This window comes from Geotrypetes seraphini, chromosome 8 (assembly GCF_902459505.1).
Source record: "Geotrypetes seraphini chromosome 8, aGeoSer1.1, whole genome shotgun sequence".
Classification (NCBI taxonomy): Eukaryota; Metazoa; Chordata; class Amphibia; order Gymnophiona; family Dermophiidae; genus Geotrypetes; species Geotrypetes seraphini.
In genome coordinates this window covers 140,786,935-140,806,769 of record NC_047091.1, presented here as the reverse complement: position 1 = coordinate 140,806,769, position 19,835 = coordinate 140,786,935, and the positions used below count along the sequence as shown (strand labels likewise).

Genomic DNA, 19,835 nt, shown 5'->3' with positions numbered 1-19,835 from the left:
CCAACTTTGTTTTGAAACCCTGAAGTGTGTTTTCCCCTATAACAGATTCCGGAAGAGTGTTCCAGTTTTCCACCACTCAGACAAATGGTGACGGAACCCACAAGGGAAAAAGCGATATTGGATCTGGTCCTCACAAATGGAGAGAGTATCTCTAATGTTCGAGTGGGTGCTCACCTGGGTAGTAGCGATCATCAAATGGTTTGGTTTGATATAACGGCTAAAGTGGAGAGCGGCCGCACGATACTTGAAGTCCTAGATTTCAAACGTACGGACTATAATGCAATGGGAAAGTACCTGAAGAAAGAGCTGTTAGGATGGGAGGACATAAGAGAAGTGGAAAGACAGTGGTCTAAGCTGAAAGGAGCGATAAAAATGGCTACGGACCTTTATGTGAAGAAAATCAATAAAAACAAGAGAAAAAGGAAGCCGATATGGTTCTCCAACCTAGTGGCTGAGAAAATAAAGGCGAAAGAGTTGGCATTCATGAAATATAAAACAACCCAAGAAGAGGAGAGCAGAAAGGACTACAGGGTGAAACTGAAAGAAGCCAAGAGAGAGATACGTTTGGCGAAGGCACAGGCGGAAGAACAAATGGCTAAAAATGTAAAAAAGGGAGATAAAAATTTTTTCAGATATATTAGTGAAAGGAGGAAGATAAAAAATGGAATTGCTAGGCTAAAAGATACTGGGAACAAATATGTGGAGAGTGATGAGGAGAAAGCAAATGTGCTAAACAAATACTTCTGTTCTGTGTTCACAGAAGAAAATCCTGGAGAAGGACCGAGATTGTCTGGCAAAGTTACACGAGAAAATGGAGTAGATTCTGCGCCGTTCACGGAGGAGGGTGTTTATGAGCAACTTGAAAAACTGAAGGTGGACAAAGCGATGGGACCAGATGGGATCCATCCCAGGATACTAAGGGAGCTCAGAGAGGTTCTGGCGAGTCCTATTAAAGACTTGTTCAACAAATCTCTGGAAACGGGAGTGATTCCTGGGGATTGGAGGAGAGCGGATGTGGTCCCTATTCATAAAAGTGGTCACAGGGATGAAGCAGGAAACTACAGGCCGGTGAGCCTCACTTCAGTTGTTGGAAAAATAATGGAAGTGTTGCTGAAAGAAAGGATAGTGTATTTCCTTGAATCTAATGGGTTACAGGATCCGAGGCAACATGGCTTTACAAAAGGTAAATCGTGCCAAACGAACCTGATTGAATTTTTTGATTGGGTGACCAGAGAGCTGGATCGAGGACATATGCTAGATGTAATTTACTTGGATTTCAGCAAAGCCTTTGATACAGTTCCTCATAGGAGGCTGTTGAACAAACTTGAAGGGCTGAAGTTAGGACCCAAAGTGGTGAACTGGGTCAGAAACTGGCTGTCGGACAGACGCCAGAGGGTGGTGGTTAATGGAAGTCGCTCGAAGGAAGGAAAGGTGACTAGTGGAGTCCCTCAGGGTTCGGTGCTGGGGCCAATCCTGTTCAATATGTATATAAGTGACATTGCTGAAGGGTTAGAAGGAAAAGTGTGCCTTTTTGCAGATGATACCAAGATTTGTAACAGAGTAGACACCGAAGAGGGAGTGGAAAATATGAAAAAGGATCTGCAAAAGTTAGAGGAATGGTCTAATGCCTGGCAACTAAAATTCAATGCAAAGAAATGCAGAGTAATGCATTTGGGGATTAATAATAGGAAGGAACCGTATATGCTGGGAGGAGAGAAGCTGATATGCACGGACGGGGAGAGGGACCTTGGGGTGATAGTGTCCGAAGATCTAAAGGCGAAAAAACAGTGTGACAAGGCAGTGGCTGCTGCCAGAAGGATTCTGGACTGTATAAAGAGAGGCGTAGTCAGTAGAAGGAAGAAGGTGTTGATGCCCCTGTACAGGTCATTGGTGAGGCCCCACTTGGAGTATTGTGTTCAGTTTTGGAGACCGTATCTGGCGAAAGACGTAAGAAGACTTGAGGCGGTCCAGAGGAGGGTGACGAAAATGATAGGAGGCTTGTGCCAGAAGACGTATGAGGAGAGACTGGAAGCCCTGAATATGTATACCCTAGAGGAAAGGAGAGACAGGGGAGATATGATTCAGACGTTCAAATACTTAAAGGGTATTAACGTAGAACAAAATCTTTTCCAGAGAAAGGAAAATGGTAAAACCAGAGGACATAATTTGAGGTTGAGGGGTGGTAGATTCAAAGGCAATGTTAGGAAATTCTACTTTACAGAGAGGGTGGTGGATGCCTGGAATGCGCTCCTGAGAGAGGTGGTGGAGAGTAAAACTGTGACTGAGTTCAAAGAAGCGTGGGATGAACACAGAAGATTTAGAATCAGAAAATAATATTAAAGATTGAACTAGGCCAGTTACTGGGCAGACTTGTACGGTCTGCGTCTGTGTATGGCCGTTTGGAGGAGGATGGGCAGGGGAGGGCTTCAATGGCTGGGAGGGTGTAGATGGGCTGGAGTAAGTCTTAACAGAGATTTCGACAGTTGGAACCCAAGCATAGTACCGGGTAAAGTTTTGGATTCTTGCCCAGAAATAGCTAAGAAGAAAAAAAAAAAATTTAAATTGAATCAGGTTGGGCAGACTGGATGGACCATTCGGGTCTTTATCTGCCGTCATCTACTATGTTACTATGAATTTCCTTATGTTTGTACGGAATCTAATCCCTTTGAACTTTAGAGAGTGCCCTCTTGTTCTCCTTACCATGGAAAGGGTGAACAGTCTGTCTTTATCTACTAAGTCTATTCCCTTCAGTATTTTGAACGTTTCGATCAAGTCCCCTCTCATTCTCCTCTTTTCAAGGGAGAAGAGGCCCAGTTTCTTCATGAAGAAGACAGTCCCTGCTCGGAGGAACTTACAATCCAGACAGACAAGACAGACAAATAGGATGCCATGGATACAGTTTAGAATGCCATAGATATAGTTTAGGGGAATGGTTAATCTGCTGGCTAGGTTGGAGGGCAGTGGGAAATGTGGTTATGGATTGAAGGCTACATTGCCCTTCATGTGGCTTTGGACAAATCACTGCCTCCAGAACAATTTTGATTTTAAACGCAATAGGGCCTGGAAATGACTTTTGTAGTTGATTGTATCTCACCTGAAAAGCAGGGCCAGATTTCGGATTACGGCACCCATAGGCAAGACCAGAGAGCAGGTCCCAGAAAACAGTGGGAGAGGTGGAGAGGTTAAAGACCCCAAAGATTGGAGAGCCAGAAGAGGAGCAGAAGAAAACCACAGTGCCACACTGACATCCTTTCAAGCAGCCTAATTTCTCCTACTTTATGGTCATGTGCAATTGACACCTTCAAAATTTGGCGCTCTATATAGCTGCCCATGCTTAAAACCTAGGCATGTTGGGAAAGTGAGTAAATCTCAGTCTACTGTACTTCAGCCCTATTCTGGAAGCAGTTCAAGAGTTGGGAGTAATTCCTTCTTCATACCTGGTTGGGAGGTCTTTGGTCTATCTGATGAAACTGTCACTAGTGGTCTATCTAGTGTTCTGTTAGGAAGGTGCTTTCTTCAGTGCTGGAAACACCTGTCCACAGACAGTTGGACTGAGACTGCATTGCCACCAAAGAGCTTTCAAATAAAATATTGTGACGGTGTCACTAAATTCCTCTTGGCTGTTATGTTAGTGATAAATGACGGTAGACGAACTTATACTGACATTATCCCAAGAGAAGAGGTTTTAGAACTGACACCTTCTGGAAGAGGAGATTGGTCTGATGCAATTTCCTGTGAACAGGATATAGCAGAGGGAAGACCCAGGGCCTGTTGTGCCCTTCCTTAGGAATACCAGAGCTCAAGTGGAAGACCTTGAATTAAGGAAAGGTGGTCCACCGTGTTCTTTGGAGTTTGTGTGTGTGTGGGGGGGGTGTTGTCCACAGATCCCAGAGAGGGGTTCAGGGTATCATTTTGTCAAAAAATCCAATGAACCAAGGAGTAGGAAAAGAGAGTTGGAGAAGTAGGTTGGTGTGGAAGTCTGACCATTAGTCAGATGCCACAAGAGCTTGAAGACATGAGGAATCTGCTTTCCTGTGGGGTATAGAGCGAATCCACAGTAAAGGGCTTAAGGATCAGAAAATGACCATTCTGTGTTATCCTGCTTATGCCCAAATTGTGTTAAAAATAAGGAGGGAGGTTTATACTACACTGAAGAATTTCACCAGTAAAGACCCCTTTTGTTTGCACAGCCATTCAAACTGGACAGTGTCTTTGTGAGAATGACTGCACTGATGGCAATTGGGAGATGAGTGAGATAAGGAACTTCTACAGAGGAAGAGCCTTGAAAGTTATCTTCCCACAATCAACAATGGACTAAATTCACTAAGGGCACGGATCCGATCCGATCCGTGAGGGATTCAATCCATGTCCAGGGGGAGCTGATTCACGAATCGCCCTCATGCAAATGAGGTCAATCGGAATCACGCCCCCAACCAACTGCAGGGATTGCTGAATAGCGATTCCGATGCATGCACAGACCATCTGTAGATGGTCTGTGCATGTGCTGGCCCTTTGTGCCCGGCAGAGCTTTTTACCTTTTTTTTTTTTTTTTATTTTGCAAGCACGTGATTTAACCCACTTTAAACCCACGGGTTAAAACCACGGGCTTGCACTGTGGGGAAGAGAGCAGATGGGGTAGAGATCAGGAGATCGGTCAGAGAGCAGAGAAGCAGGGCAGAAAGCAGGGCGGCAGAAGGCAGGGCAGTCGGAAAGGACCCGAGCGACTGGTCCTCAGCAGTCGCTTATTTTTGGATCGGTCAGCCCAGTTGGTGTGCCTACATTTGAATGCCGTTCCCCCTCATTTGCATGTGCAGATCGGAGGATGATTGGGATAGAGGTTAGTGAATCAGGTCAGAGGGAAATCGGGACGTAAAGGGATCGCTAAGCGGTCGGAACTTGATCGGTGGGCTTAGTGAATCTAGCCCAATGTGCCAGAGGTAAGAGATAAACACAGCCCACCCCTATCCACTTACAAACCCTGAATTCCACCCACAAAATACCCCAATCTAATCTGGCTTTGCATAGGTGTCCAACAGGTACACCTTCTATAATCTTGAGCCAAAGCATTTGGTATATAGCCTATGCCTTTTTGCAGTAGTAGCTCAAGACAAGTTACATTCAAGGATCAAGAGATATTTTCCTATCCCCAGAGGTCTTAAAATCTTGTTTGCACCTGAGGAAATGGAGAGTAAATTAAGATCACAAGAAATGTCAGTGGGATTTGAACCTAGCTTACCTTGTTCTTAGGGCGCAGATCTAACCACATTTCAGCAACAGTATCCTTTTCTTTAGTGGAGATTCTGGGATAATTATTATATTGAAGGGGTTTATTTGCTTGTAAATTTCAGAAAGCTTTGGAAACTCTCTGTTGTACAATATCTAACTATGAACCTCAGATGGAAGAATCTGAGAAGACCAACATGTTTTTAATTAAGGTCATTTATAAAGTAAAAGCAGTCACAAAATATTGTGCTAAGTGAGTCATTTACACCATGCCTTTTGTATTCCCAATCAATATGTGTTTGGGAGGTGTGGGGAAGGTGTCTTGGGAAGATTTACCATTTACAACAATAGCCATGCCTAGGGGTAATTAATGTGGGACCTTTTGCTGTCTTCCTTCTACATAACTCTCATGCTGTCTTGCTGTTATAAGTGGGACATTTCAAAGCTAACCTGTTTAACAAGATAAAGATACACTTTGCGGTTAATGCGGTTACTAAAGACAGCCCACAAGAATGGAGTCTGTGCTGCTGAGAGCTGGTTTCCGCTCCAAGGACTTAGTATAAAAACAGAGTCAAAAATAAACCTATTCCAATAAGGAAGTAACATCGCTTTAATTGTATAATTTATCGTGCAATAAACTCTCCGGAAGGAATCCAGTAATGGGTCAGTCTAGTCTTTGAGGGGAACATCCATCAGTGTCCAGAATAATACTAATTAACCAGATACTGTACTATTTGTAGACTCTGAATTTTGGATTTTGTTCCAAATCACAGCAGAAAGAATTAGGCAGACGTGGTAGGAAGAAAAGGCATTTCTGTTTCCTAAGATAGATTTTTAAGGTTCTTGAGACAGGGATATCACCGGCAGAAGGGCCCACATCAGTATGCCTGGAGCTCTTGTGTGCCTGTCTCGAGTGGTGTCTCCAACATTTTCAGGTAGGAATCACTGAACATCTACCTGGGATTTTTGTCAGCAGTCCAAACATTCTTGGAGTTTTGAACATGGAGGGTAATTTTGTAGCAGGGTAACTCTGTTAAAGTGCCTGTTTTACAAAGGTAAAAATCATAATAATTATAATAATATCAAAAACACCCATCCCAATAATCAAGTACAGTGGTACCTTGGATTACGAGCATAATCTGTTCCAGGAGAATGCTCGTAATCCAAAATGCTCATTTAGCAAAGCGAGTTTCCCCATAGGAAATAATGGAAACTCGCTTTGATAGGTTCCCCCCCCCCACGAGAACCAGCATTGCTCCCCCCGAAGGACCCCCCCTGCGATTTGGCACCCCTCTGCGATTCGGTACCCTCTCCCCCCGCCGCGATTGGGCACCCCCTCGCTGCGATCTGACACCCCCCCCTCGCCGTGATTGGGCACCCCCCTGCCGCTTCATACCGTCATCCGGGCACCGGCACCGGCATGTCCTGTGCTTGGTGCCAGTGCCCAAAGATCAGCCTTCTCCTCTGCTGGGCCTTGAGCATCTGCGCATGCTCAAGGCCTGCGAGTTCACGGTTTCCGGGTACCGATTTTGCAAATGTTTTGCTCGTCTTGCAAAAGACTCGCAAACCGGTGCACTCGTAAACCGAGGTACCATTGTATATCCAAGCTGGGCACCATTTAAAGTACAGAATAGCATTTAGTGCTGGGATCCACACCTACCTTTTAAGTATCAGGATTTGCACTGGCTGAAACCTGGTACAAATCCTCATGGGTGCAGATCTGCCATGTTCTGTAACAGTGTGAGACAAAGGCTCCCAAACTATAAATCTAAATAACAAAAATCATTCACAAAATCATTTTTATGTTGGTAGGATATAGCTCACAGACATGGAGGGATCAACAAGGGGAACAAACCCCGACCACCTCACCGCCCAATCATTGCTTGATCCTCCATTTTTTTATTTTTCTTGCAAAATATCATTTATGATTAATAAAACTTGAACACTCTTCATAAATATTTAGGAAGTGGAAAACACTTAAGTTAAGTTAGTTAGTTAAGTGGTTTTTCACTTCCTAAATATTTATGAAGTGTTCAAGTTTTATTAATCATAAATGATATTTTGCAAGAAAAATAAAAAATGGAGGATCAAGCAATGATTGGGTGGCGAGGTGGTCAGGGTTCGTCCCCCTTGTTGATCCCTCCATGTCTCTGGGCTATATCCTACCAACATAAAAATGATTTTGTGAATGATTTTTGTTATTTAGGTTTATAGTTTGGGAACCTTTGTCTCACGATGTATATTTTTTTATATTTTTTGGTGTTATACCTTTTCCCCTGTATTAGTTTGACCATGTTCTGTAACAGTGCATGCTCAAATTTGCAAAGACAACATTGCACACCATATATAGAATCTGTGGGATAATGTGTGTGTTCATTGAGCAAAACACATGAAAGCTTATCTTCAAGAAAGCAAAGGAAGCACCGCTGCGATCATGTTTCGAGTGCTGGCTCAATTTCAGGTGGCATTCATTGAAAAAACATTTAAAGCTGATTCTTCTCCGAGTCCAAATAAGAGTAGAGGGCTGGTCTTTTGTGAAATCATACTTGCTGAAAGCCAACAAGCCTCTTCTCTGAAGATCCTATTCATTACTTGATATGATCTGATGATCTCATTTGGATATAATTGGTTATTGGGAAGGGCTGCTGAGTAGGGATAGTGTGCAACTATCAAAGCAGGAAACAAGTGTCCTCAGCAGCAGACTGGCTAACCTACTGAAGAGGGCTTTAAACTAGAATCACTGGAGCACTGGAGGGTGATCAAAGCCCCCAGGTGAGTACCGTATTTTCACGCATATAACGCGTGCGTTATACATGATTTTACAAACCGTGCATAACCTTGTGCGTTATATGCGTGAGCGCGTTGTACAAATTTTTTTTTACATAGTTCCCCCCGACGTCCGATTCACCACCCCGCAGGACCGCTCGCACCCCCACCCCGAAGGACCGCTCGCACGCACCCGCACCCCCACCCCGAAGGACCGCTCGCATGCACTCCCACCCGCACCCGCACCCCCACCCTGAAGGACCGCTCGCACCCCCACAGCCTCCCGACCCTCCCCCCATCATGTAGACGCTCCTACCGGTGTCCTGCTGCTTCCTCTTGGCAGTCCCGGCCCTTCTGTGAGCCCTGCGCTGCTTCCTCTTCTGGCAGTCCCGCCCTTTTTCTGACGTCAGAGAAAGGGCGGGACCACCGGAAGAGGAAGCAGAGCAGGCGCAGGGCTCAAGGGGGAGAGGAGAGTCGGGGCGGGCGAAAGGAGAGTCGGGGTGGCCAGAGGAGAGTCGGGGCGGGCGAAAGGAGAGTCGGGCAGCGACGGGAGAGTCGGGGCAGCATGTGCGGTATACGGGTGTGCGCGGTATACAAAATTTTTTTAACATATATTTCGGTTTCCCGTGCGCTATACCCGTGTGCGCGTTTTACACGGGTGCGCGTTATCTAACTCAGGATCTTCCATCTAAATTAATAGAGAAACCACAATTTGTGGTTGATTGTTCAATGTTATCCTATGGCTTTTCGTGTCGAGAAGTGAGTGGTAATACTAACACTCACTTCTCTTAATTAATACAATGACGCAGCATTTTTCACAATCCTTATCTTTATTTAACAGAAGGAGGTACAGAAGGAAAAGACCACGTTACCATGGTTACAGAAGAAGAAGGCGTGTCATTAGAAAAAGAAGAATTAGAAGACACAAAGTCCGCAGACAATTCCTCAATTTTAAATATACAATGATGGACACTTGGGCCTATCAATCTGGGGATACTGCTAAACAATTTGACATTACTTTAAAGCAAATTACTGATGATTGGGTTAAAGCAAACCCGGGCAGAGTCCATCCAATCCTTTATATGGATCAATACAGACTTACAGGTTGGGGGTTTGAAATAATACCCACCCATAATTGCTGGAACCAACCTGTAACTACTAATGACACACCTTGGATACATTTGTACACAACAGTCATTGACTATGATTCTAAAAGAGAAATAACATCACTAAAATTTACTGAATTTAACAATAGATCTACAACTAGAACAAAAAGAGCTCATATGTATACAAGGAGATTTTTTAAACCAAAGCCTAACTTTCTCCTTGTTGCTGTACCATCTTTAGAAACACAACCTACACAAGTGGGAGCTATATTTCCCAACTTTATAAGCAAAAAATTATGGGTAGACACAACAGATTACAATATTACCTGGAATGGATGGATTCTAGCCACACAAGGTGTTTCTGGCAATATTCCAGAAAAACTGCAAATAAGGCATACCTTTTATTTTGCAGGAATGAACCCCCAATTTTAAATTTTTCTCTTTGTTAAAAGGGGGGCTGCACCCCCCTTGACATCCCCTAGGGCCTTCGGCCCATAAGGTTAATAATCAATTCGAAACCTAATGAATTTCTGGGGACAATGCTCAAACACCCCAGGGGGATTATTCCACCATATGTACTTGTTTATTCTCCTATGTAAAGCAGGCATTCTTTGCACTGCATTCTCAAAGTTGTACCATTCTTGTGCATAACAATTACTTGTAATAAACAGCCTTTTTGCAACAAATTCTGTGAATCCTCCTTTTATTGGTACTTGGTGTGGATATCTGTCCATTATCCTCAATATCTGTCCATTATCCTCAATATCTGTCCATCTCCTCAATGGTGAAATACAACACGTATCCACCACTCCCCTGAAAAAGAAGGCCCGAAAGGAGAAGAACATTGTGGTAAAAAACAATGTTAAATATTCTAGATGGTGTTTTACATTGAATAATTATGTTAATAATGATATAGAGAAATTAAAGCAATTAAAGCATGTGAAAATACGGTATAAGCCCTCAAGTAAGTGAATCACTAAATACCTCTACACAAATGGGATAAGGGGGCAATGTCTGGAAAGCAGTACATGTCTCCCTCCGTATCCACGGCGGTTAGGGGCAGAGCCGGCTCACAAATATTAAAAAACCGCGAATAATATTTGGGCCAGTTCTGCCTCTAACTCCCGCTTCCTCCCGGCTATTTTAAGCCCTGTAAGCCCCCCCCCTTCCCCTAAGCCTTGCCTAGTGGTTTAGCGGGTTTTCAGGGCAGGAGCAATCTTCCCACGCTCCTGCCCCATGCAGATCGCTCACAGGAAATGGTTGCCTTGAACTCCCATAGTCTCTCGAGCCATTTCCTATGAGCGATCTGCATAGGGAAGGAGCATGGGAAGATCGCTCCTGCCTCGAAAACCCGCTAGACCACTAGGTAAGGCTTAGGAGGGGCTTAGAGGGCTTATAATAGCCCAAAAAAATTAATTTTTTTTTGTTTTAAAATCGCGAATAACCGAATTTGTGGATGCTGAAACCGCGGATTAGGAGGGGAAAGTGTATATACTAATGCTCGAAGTATGGGAAACAAGGTTCTGGATCTAGAGGCTGCGATGTAAGAGGTTGAGTTGGATCTAGTGGCGATCACAGAGACGAGGTTCAAAGAGGACCATGACTGGGATATAGTTATACTGGGCTATAATCTGTTCAGGAAAGACAAGGTAGGAAGAAAAAGAGAGAGAGTGGCATTATACAGTATGTTAAAGATCTTATTAAAGCTACTTAATTGCAGGATCTCCAGGGTAAGAAAAAGGCACTGTGGGTCAATCTGAAAAGATGGAATGGAAAATGTATTTACATTGGTGTGCCTCCTTCACAGACAGAAGTGGACAGAGATTTAATAGTGGACACTCAGGGCCAGAGCCTCAAAAATTGGCGTTAAATACCGACGGAGTGCTGTCGCAGGCGTTCTTGTAGCGATTTCAAAAACGTGAGTCATTCTCAAAAAATCGCTCATGCCAATGATGTCAGCAGACAGTAGTGAAGATTTTCTAAATTTTCATGTTCCCATCGCTGGTGATAGAGATGGGCACATGCGCAGAATAAAGGCATTAAAAAAATAACAAAAAAAAATCGAGCCACAAATAACCCTCTCCTGCCGCCAAGCAATATCCCTCTTGGCAATAGGAGAGTTGCCCATCCTCTCCCGGCACTAATTGACACAGCCTCCCGGTAGCGGGAAAGATGCCCACTCGCTCCTGCTGCCAACTGACACAACCCCCAACCCTCCTTAGCAGCAGGAGAGATACCCAAACTCTCCCGCCACCAACCGACACAACCCCCAACTTTCCTCGGCAGCGGGAGAGATGCCCATGCTCTCCCACTGCCATGCTACACAATCCCCCATACATCTGAGGACCCCATCCCTCTCCCCTTTACCTTTCTTTAGATAGCTGGCCGGAGGGATTACTACTCCTTCCGGCCAACAGGCCTGCCTCTTCAAAATAGGCCTTCCCCTCCCTAGTGTATCCTGGCATGCACCGGTGAGGGACCTGAGCCTCTGGCCCAGATTGGTTAAGGTCTCTCCTATGGGAAGGAAGACCAGGAAGGAGCCTAAGACTCTGATTGTTCAAGATTGTTTAAGGCCCCTCCTGCGAGAGGGGCCTTATGCTTCTGGACCAATCAGAGCCTTAGGCCCCTCTCCAGATGAATCGGTGAGGAGCCAAAGGCTTTGATTGGCCTGGACGCCTAAGGTCCCACCCATAGGAGGGGCCTTAACCAATATGGGCCAATCAGAGCCTCAGGCCCCTCCTCAGTGCATCCCAGGATGCACCAAGGAGGGGAAGGCCCATTTGGAAGAGGCGGGCCAGCTGGCTGGAGGGAATAGGCATCCCTCCGGCCAGCCATCTAAAGAAAGGTAAGAGGGAGAGGGTAGGGGTCATTGGAGGCATGGGGGTGTAGCATGGCAGCAGGAGAGTGTGGGCATCTCTCCCACTGCCCGGAGGGATGTGTCAGTTGGCAGTGGGAGAGTGGGTATCTCTCCCACTGCCAAGGGGGGCTATAATGCACACGCTCAAGAAGCATGCTTTTACTACTCCCACCAAAAAAAAAAAAAAAAAAACCCTGTAATTTTTATTTTTTGTCATTAGCCACAGACAAAATATACACTTTTAACAGTGCTGACACTTTTAACAGTTGCTGATTTTTGTTCCATCCCTTTTATCATCTTGGTTGTTCTTCTCTGAACCTTTTCTAGTGCCGTTATATCTTTTTTGAGATAAGGAGACCAGAACTGCACGTAATATTCAAGGTGAGGTCGCACCATTGAGAAATATAGAGGCAATTGTCGGTGCTAATTAGCTTGTTACTCAATTAAATTATACACGCAATTTGCATATGTAACCAAAATTGCGTGTGCAGTTTTTAGCATTTTTTTATAGAACTTGGGGGATAAGGGGAAATTCTATTTACATCGCCTAAAACTTGGCACTGGAACTTGCACCTAGCACTATTCTATAAAGTGCATCAGGAGTTAGGCGCGGCTTATAGAATAGGCGCAGCGCCCATTCACATGACTAAATTTTAGGAATGGTCATTTACACTAACATAAATGTCTGTGCCTAAATTGTGTGCAGATCAGGAGTATTCTATATCACTGTGCCTAGTTTGTCAGAACACTCACGGCTCACACATGCTTCTCCCCTAGCCACGCCCCCTTTTGAGATCCTTGCATTAGAATTTACATGTTTCGCTTTATAGAATATGCTTAGAGTTGTGCACATAAATTCGAATTAGAGCCAGTTAATGCCAATGTTACTTGGTAATTATCAGTGCCGATTGACTTGCTAAATTGTGAGCACAAATTGGAATATGCACAGATTCGCATCTTTAGTTGCACTATACAGAATCTGGGAGATAATATATGTTTGATATTTATAGCCCACTCTTCGCTATAACATCAAAGGGGTTTACAAAAATTAAGAACAAAAAAGCAAGGAATTCCACTATCAGAATAAAAGATTAAAATACATAACCAGTGGCATAGTGAAGGTGAGTGGCTTCTGGGGCGGTGGCAACCCTCCTCACCAATCCCACTTCAAGACACACTAATATATGTAAGCCAACCACTATTCAAGCACTCCAACAATAGTTTTATGGGAGTTCAGAATCCACCAATTCTTACGAAGTTGGCAGTAGTGGTATTCTTCATTAATCTCCTCATAACTGTTGTAGCATCTTATTTATATTTTTTAAAAACTTTTTTACTTTGCTTTACTTGTTAAAAATAACTATTAAGAATCAAAGGGACTTATCTTATATTCATTATCGGTTCCCCTTCCCATCTGACAGAAATGGGAAGAGTTACTCCTTAATTTAGTTCCCCCGACCTTGAAAAAGACGAACGAAACGCGTCGGGAAGGGGAACCGATAATGAATATAATTTAAGTCCCTTTGATTCTTAATAGTTATTTATAACAAGTAAAGAAAAAAAAAAAAAGTTTTTAAAAAATATAAATAAGATGCTACAACAGTTATGAGGAGATTAATGAAGAATACCACTACTGCCAACTTCGTAAGAATTGGTGGATTCTGAACCCCTCCTCACCATCATCTCAGCCCTCCGCTCCTTCCTGACCCTCTCCCCCCTTCCCCCCCCCCCCCCCCCGCTGCATGCTCTTCCCCTTCCCCTATACCTTTTGAAGAATGGAGTTGAGATCTAACAAGAAAAGACCTGACAGAAGGCAATCAGTAGCCTATAAATTATCTATTTATGGAATAACGAGTTACTGGAAAAATAACCCTCTTCAGGACTGAACTTGTTAAATGGTTAATACGTGCAATAATTGCTGTTATGTTATAATGTGCGATGTGTGTATTGCAAAGTTTTGTCTATAATGAATGTGGTTTTGTAACGAGGCTCACGGGGGGAGTGTAAGGTAATGTTATTTAATGCAAATTGTATGTTTATAAAAAGAATGTTAGAAGTGCAAAGAGATTAATATTATGATGATTAAAATTACATTTTATAATTGAAGTGCTCATGTAAAATAGCTTGCAGTGGGCGGTAAAGTAAATAGTTTTTTCATTTTCCAGGCATGAGCAACCTCATGAACTTGCTGCCTGTGTCATGTCAGCTATCCCTCTGATATCACTTTCTAGGTGGGGGGGGCCGGAAGTGACGTCAGAGAGAGGTGACACTGGCGTGGGTAGCAGGTTCGTAATGCTGCTCGTGCAGGGACAAAGTGCCGGGTTTTGAAAAGCCGTCCAGAAACACCCCCCTCCCCCCCCGGACATGTCCTCGAAAAGGAGAACATGTCCGGGAAAATCTGGACGTCTGGTAACCCCAGTCAGAAGGAAGGCTGTGGGGCTTGTACGAGTAGCACGCATCGGTCATGCTGCTCGCTGCCGGGAAGGGGTAAAACGTGGACCTGACGGACCTCACAGACCTCGCGGATCTAAACCCGTACGGCCTTAAAAATCTGAGGTCCGTGTCGGTCCGTGTCCCTGCCGCTTGTAGTTTCTGTCGCTGACAGACCTTGATGAGATTTTAGCGCTGACGGATCCTTCTCAGCATAGGGAGGGAAAAGTGTTAGGATCCGTCAGCGCTAAAAATCTCTTCGAGGTCTGTCAGAGCCAAAGACTAGTGCTGGAGCGGCAGAGCAGAAGCCAAGAGAGCGGGGACATAGGTTTTGGACGTGCGTTATGGAAAAGAAGTCTCCAAAGTCCAGCACTAGTCTCTGGCTCTGACAGACCTCGAAGAGATTTTTAGCGCTGACGGATCCATAGAAAAAAAAACATAGAAAAAGACGGCAGATAAGGGCCGCGGCCCATCTAGTCTGCTCACCCTAATAGCCCTCCCCTAACATTTTTCCCTCCCTATGCTGAGACGGATCCGTCAGCGCTCAAATCTCAATCAAGGTCTGTCAGCGACAGAAACTACAAGCGGCAGGGACACGGACCTCAGATTTTTAAGGCCATATGGGTTTAGATCGGCGAGGTCCGTCAGGTCCGCGTTTTACCCCTTCCCCTCGCTGCCAGCAAAGATCGGCCCTTTAAAGGTACACGGAGGAAAGATTTGGGGAGTTTTTAGCTGGTGAGGCTTAGGGATCCCCCACCAGCTCCCTCATAGATGTGCTGCCACTGAGTGGGCCTTGCTAACGGTCTTAGTTTCCCCACCTTTTTTTTTTTAATATGATACTGTAAACTGCTTAGATTTTAACCCTGGTTTTATATTTGCGGTATATCAAATAAACTGAACTTGAAAACATTAAAATACCTGTAACTGGATATTACTATAGAGTAAAATGTACCATATAATACTATCTCAGCTGCTATAATGAGGCCTTTTAGCCCCATGGATTCTGAATGTAGATAAAGGGGAATCAATGACTCAATTTGTAGTTACACTTCTGTGAACACTGAGCACTTGGAGTAGGGCCAGAAAGCACGCTCCGTGATTGGCTACACCACAAACCAACCGCTTTCACGAAATGCAGAGTAAATGCTGACACCGTGTTTTAACGAATTGCGCATTTTTTATTTGTTTGTTTGCTTGTTTCCAGTTGACAAACTCGGAGATTGTTTCCATGGTCCACCAAAACAATCTCATTTATGAAAAGCTAAGTACGCTAATCGTGTCTGGTACGTGGCTGTCATTTATTTGCAGTTGTCACAGGTTGGATTCTCTCCACGGACAAAGGTTTTACCCTTTATCTTAATACCAGTTCATTGCTATGATTGAGCCTCTCCTGGAAAGAAGCCCACTCTGACGATTACAGACTAAACAGTGCTATTCTGTTCTACAGCACTGAATAAAGAGCGTATTGTTACTTGGTTAAATGCCTTTGGATTGGCTCCCAGATGGGAAGGAAGCAGGGTAATTACTGTGTTCAGCATACACAGTGGTGTGCAGCATTGCAAGGGAGCCTGTCAGTGAGCACCTAGGAGGCATAGCAGCACTGTGGGACTGTACGAAATGGACAATTTTCAGATTACTATTCTGTCTGTATGAAGACAGAAAGAATTCCAGACTCGAAAACCAGGCTACCTCCAGAAACACAATGAAGTCAAGGATTGAGTGAACTGCCCCCAGGTACGTTATATAGATTGCAAACCCACCGGGCAGAAGGAAGGAATGGCCTAGTGGTTAAAGCTTCAGCCTCAGCACCCTGAGGTTGTGGGTTCAAATCCAGCACTGCTCCTTGTGACCCTTGGGCAAGCCACACAATCCTCCATTCCCCTCCCCCGGGTACGTTAGACAGATTGTGAACCCACTGGGACAGATAGGGTTAAATGCTTGAGTACCTGATTGTAAACCACTTAGATATCTTTGCTAGGCTGTATAGAATAAATTTAACAGAGATTTATAATTGTAAACTAAATAGTGTGGGAATGGCGCAATGGTTAGAGCAGCGGGCTGTGAACTGGGGAACCTGGTTAACTCCCACAGCTTTCAGACTGGTAGGTGGTATATAAGGAAATAAAACTCACATCCAGCATTCTCTCTTATGATGCGCAGGAGTTGGCTACCTCCATTCTTCTGTTGTCAGCAGTGATGCTGTACTCTTGCAGTTTCAATCGTGTGGTGCAGACAATTTCTGCAGGACCCCCAAGGAACCTGCCAGCCTTGCATGATTGAAACCACACAGGTGGTTAGTGACTCAGCTGTTTGGGGAGGATAAGGTGGGTGGGATATGGTACAGGGTAGAGCGGAGCAAGTTAAAATTTCTGGGAAGGGGTGGGTAACACCTATGTTAGCAATAAAGGGATATTGGGAACTTTTGAGCACAGCAAGGAAAGAGTCCTTCACTCTAGTGCAGCTGTCTCATCGGTGCTCGGGCCGCTGCTATTTAATATATTCATAAATGATCTAGAAGCAGGGACGAAGTGTGAGATAATAAAATTTGCAGACGACACCAAACTATTTAGTGGAGCTCGGACTAAAGAGGACTGCGAAGAATTGCAAAGGGACTTGAACAAACTAGGAGAATGGGCGACGAGATGGCAGATGAAGTTCAATGTTGAGAAATGTAAAGTATTACATGTGGGAAACAGAAACCCGAGGTACAACTATACGATGGGAGGGATGCTATTGAATGAGAGTACCCAAGAAAGGGACTTGGGGGTAATGGTGGACATGACAATGAAGCCGACGGCTTTAGCAGCGGCCGCTAAGAAGGCAAATACAATGCTAGGCATAATCAAGAAGGGTATTACAACCAGAATGAAAGAAGTTATCCTGCCATATCGGGCGATGGTGCGTCCGCATCTGAAGTACTGCGTCCAATATTGGTCGCCGTACCTTAAGAAGGATATGGCATTACTCGAGAGGGTTCAGAGGAGAGCGACACGTCTGATAAAAGGTTTGGAAAACCTTTCATACGCTGAGAGATTGGAGAAACTGGGTCTCTTTTCCCTGGAGAAGAGGAGACTTAGAGGGGATATGATAGAGATTTACAAGATCATGAAGGACATAGAGAGAGTAGAGAGAGGCAGATTCTTCAAACTTTCAAAAAATAAAAGAACAAGAGGGCATTCAGAAAAGTTGAAAGGGGACAGATTCAAAACAAATGCTATGAAGTTCTTCTTTACCCAACGTGTGGTGGATACCTGGAATGCGCTTCCAGAGGACGTAATAGGGCAGAGTGCAGTACTGGGGTTCAAGAAAGGATTGGACAATTTCCTGCTGGAAAAGGGGATATAGGAGTATAGATAGAGGATTACTGCACAGGTCCTGGACCTGTTGGGCCGCCGCGTGAGCGGACTGCTGGGCACGATGGACCTCAGGTCTGACCCAACAGAGACATTGCTTATGTTCTTATCCTCCTCCCCCTTCCTTCAGTATCTCTTTTTCTGATGGCAATATGCACATTGAATACACTCCAGATATTATAAACACAGTTCCATAAATTGATGTCTATGGATAGGCAAAACAAAAGAAAGGCAAAGCCGACATCACAATACAACACAAGGGGTTTTATTGGAAGTTGCTATGGGAAGTCCCAACTAGGATTCTGGTTTGGGCAGAACACCGCCTTCCTCAGGGGACAAACCAAACTGATAACAGGATATTCCAGTGGTATCTCTATTTCAGGGCCAGGAAGTGACATCAGAATGAAGGTTCAGCCAGTGCGAGCAGCAGGTATTCCAGCTTGCTCACTGCCGGTGAAGATGTGAAAAGGTACAGATGGTGTGTGGCAGCAGGGAAGAGCAGGGGGCACAGCATGTGATGTCAGGGTGGCAGGGAAGAGAGCATCAGGGGGTGCACGAGGCGGCGATGACGGGTGCCTTTGCCCTGGATGCCAACTTCCCTCACTACACCACTGCTGTCTTTGCCTGATTAGCCACGAAGGTACCAGCACTGTATATCAACTGGCAACCGCATAATTCCAGGTCAGCGGCTGACCCTAAATATTCAGTGCTGGTGCCCAGACACAACTTGGCATGGAATATCTAGGCTTAATCCTGCCCATCTGTTAGCGACTTTAAAACCACTAACTATCTTTGGATGAATATCAAATAAAAGATTCTGTTTTCTACCTTTGTTATCTGAACATGAAAAAAAAATTTTTTATTATTATTTTGTTGGTCTCCATCTCCGGTTACTGCTTTCATGTCTAACTCTCTTTTGCATTTCTTCTTCAACTCATTTCTTCTTTAACGCATTTCTTCTTTAACTCTCTTTTGCATTTCTTATATACATAAACCACCTACCTGTCCATTTTTATTTTTCTCTCTTCCTATCTTCTTCTTCATTGTGTCTAGCCCCATTATTGAGCTGTTTCTGTCAGCTTTTTTCCCATTGTCTCTACCTCTCTATCCACTCAGATTTATTCATTCTTATTATAAGTACCCCTTTTTTTTCTGCATTGTAGCTTTCCATCTCTTTCCCTTATCTCAGTCCTCTCATTCTCTTTCTTCTAATTCCCCCCATCTTTCACTAACTCCTCCTGGTCACAGAGCACCTCCCCTCCCTCCCAAACCATCCAGCATCTCCTCTCTCTTTACCACCTGCCATCCAGAATCTCCTTTCTGTCTGTCTCATCCTCCCCCCCCCCCCACCCCACCCACCATCCAGCATCTTCTCTGTAGCTCTGCCTCTCCCTGTCATCCAGCATTCCTTCTCTGTCTCTCCCTCCCATTTGCCATCCAAAATCTCCTCTCTCCCCCTCCCCCTCCCCATTTAGCATCTGCCCTCTGTTTTCTCCCCCATCCAACATTGTCTCATCTGTCTGTCTGTCTCCCCCACCCACTACATCTAGCAGTAACCTCTCTCTCTTTCTATACCCCATCCAGCATGTCCCCTCTCTCTCCATCCAGAATCAACTCACACGTCTGTCATATTTAGACTGTAAGCTCTTTGAGCAGGGACCGTCTCTTGCATATTTGCTGTGCAGCACTGCGTGCGTCTGGTAGCGCTTTAGAAATGATAGTAGTCGTGAACCTGAATGTAAGCAGTGTATAAATACTAACATTAATAAATCTTTCCAAGATTCAAAAAGCGAAGAAGGTAGCACTATCTCAGGTTGTTGAAAAAGAAAAAGAAAAAAAAACAACACCCCAACCCCAAAACAAAACAGGCTTTGAGAGATGTTTAAAATGGTGAAGAGCCTTTTAGACTCAGAGAGGGTGAATAAGAGCTGAGCAGTTAGCAAATTATTGTGTTGATACTGTCAAATTATTATGTAGATACTGTAAGTTAATTTACTTGAAGCAAGCTTTGGGCACTGGTGTTACCAAGGAGATGAATTTGGACAAGAATTCTTCATTCCCCAGGTTGAAACAATTTTACTCTGTTTCATTAGATAGAAT

General features: G+C 44.4%; 1 long non-coding RNA gene across 1 annotated transcript in view; it reads right to left on the bottom strand.

The window, feature by feature from the left end:
* Positions 1-5,815: 5,815 nt before the first annotated feature.
* The window catches only part of LOC117365019, a 56,677-nt gene continuing 42,657 nt past the window's right edge, over positions 5,816-19,835 (bottom strand). Inside the window, exon 2 of the long non-coding RNA XR_004540341.1 lies at positions 5,816-6,265. This is a non-coding gene — a long non-coding RNA (uncharacterized LOC117365019). The remainder of the gene's footprint in view (positions 6,266-19,835) is intronic.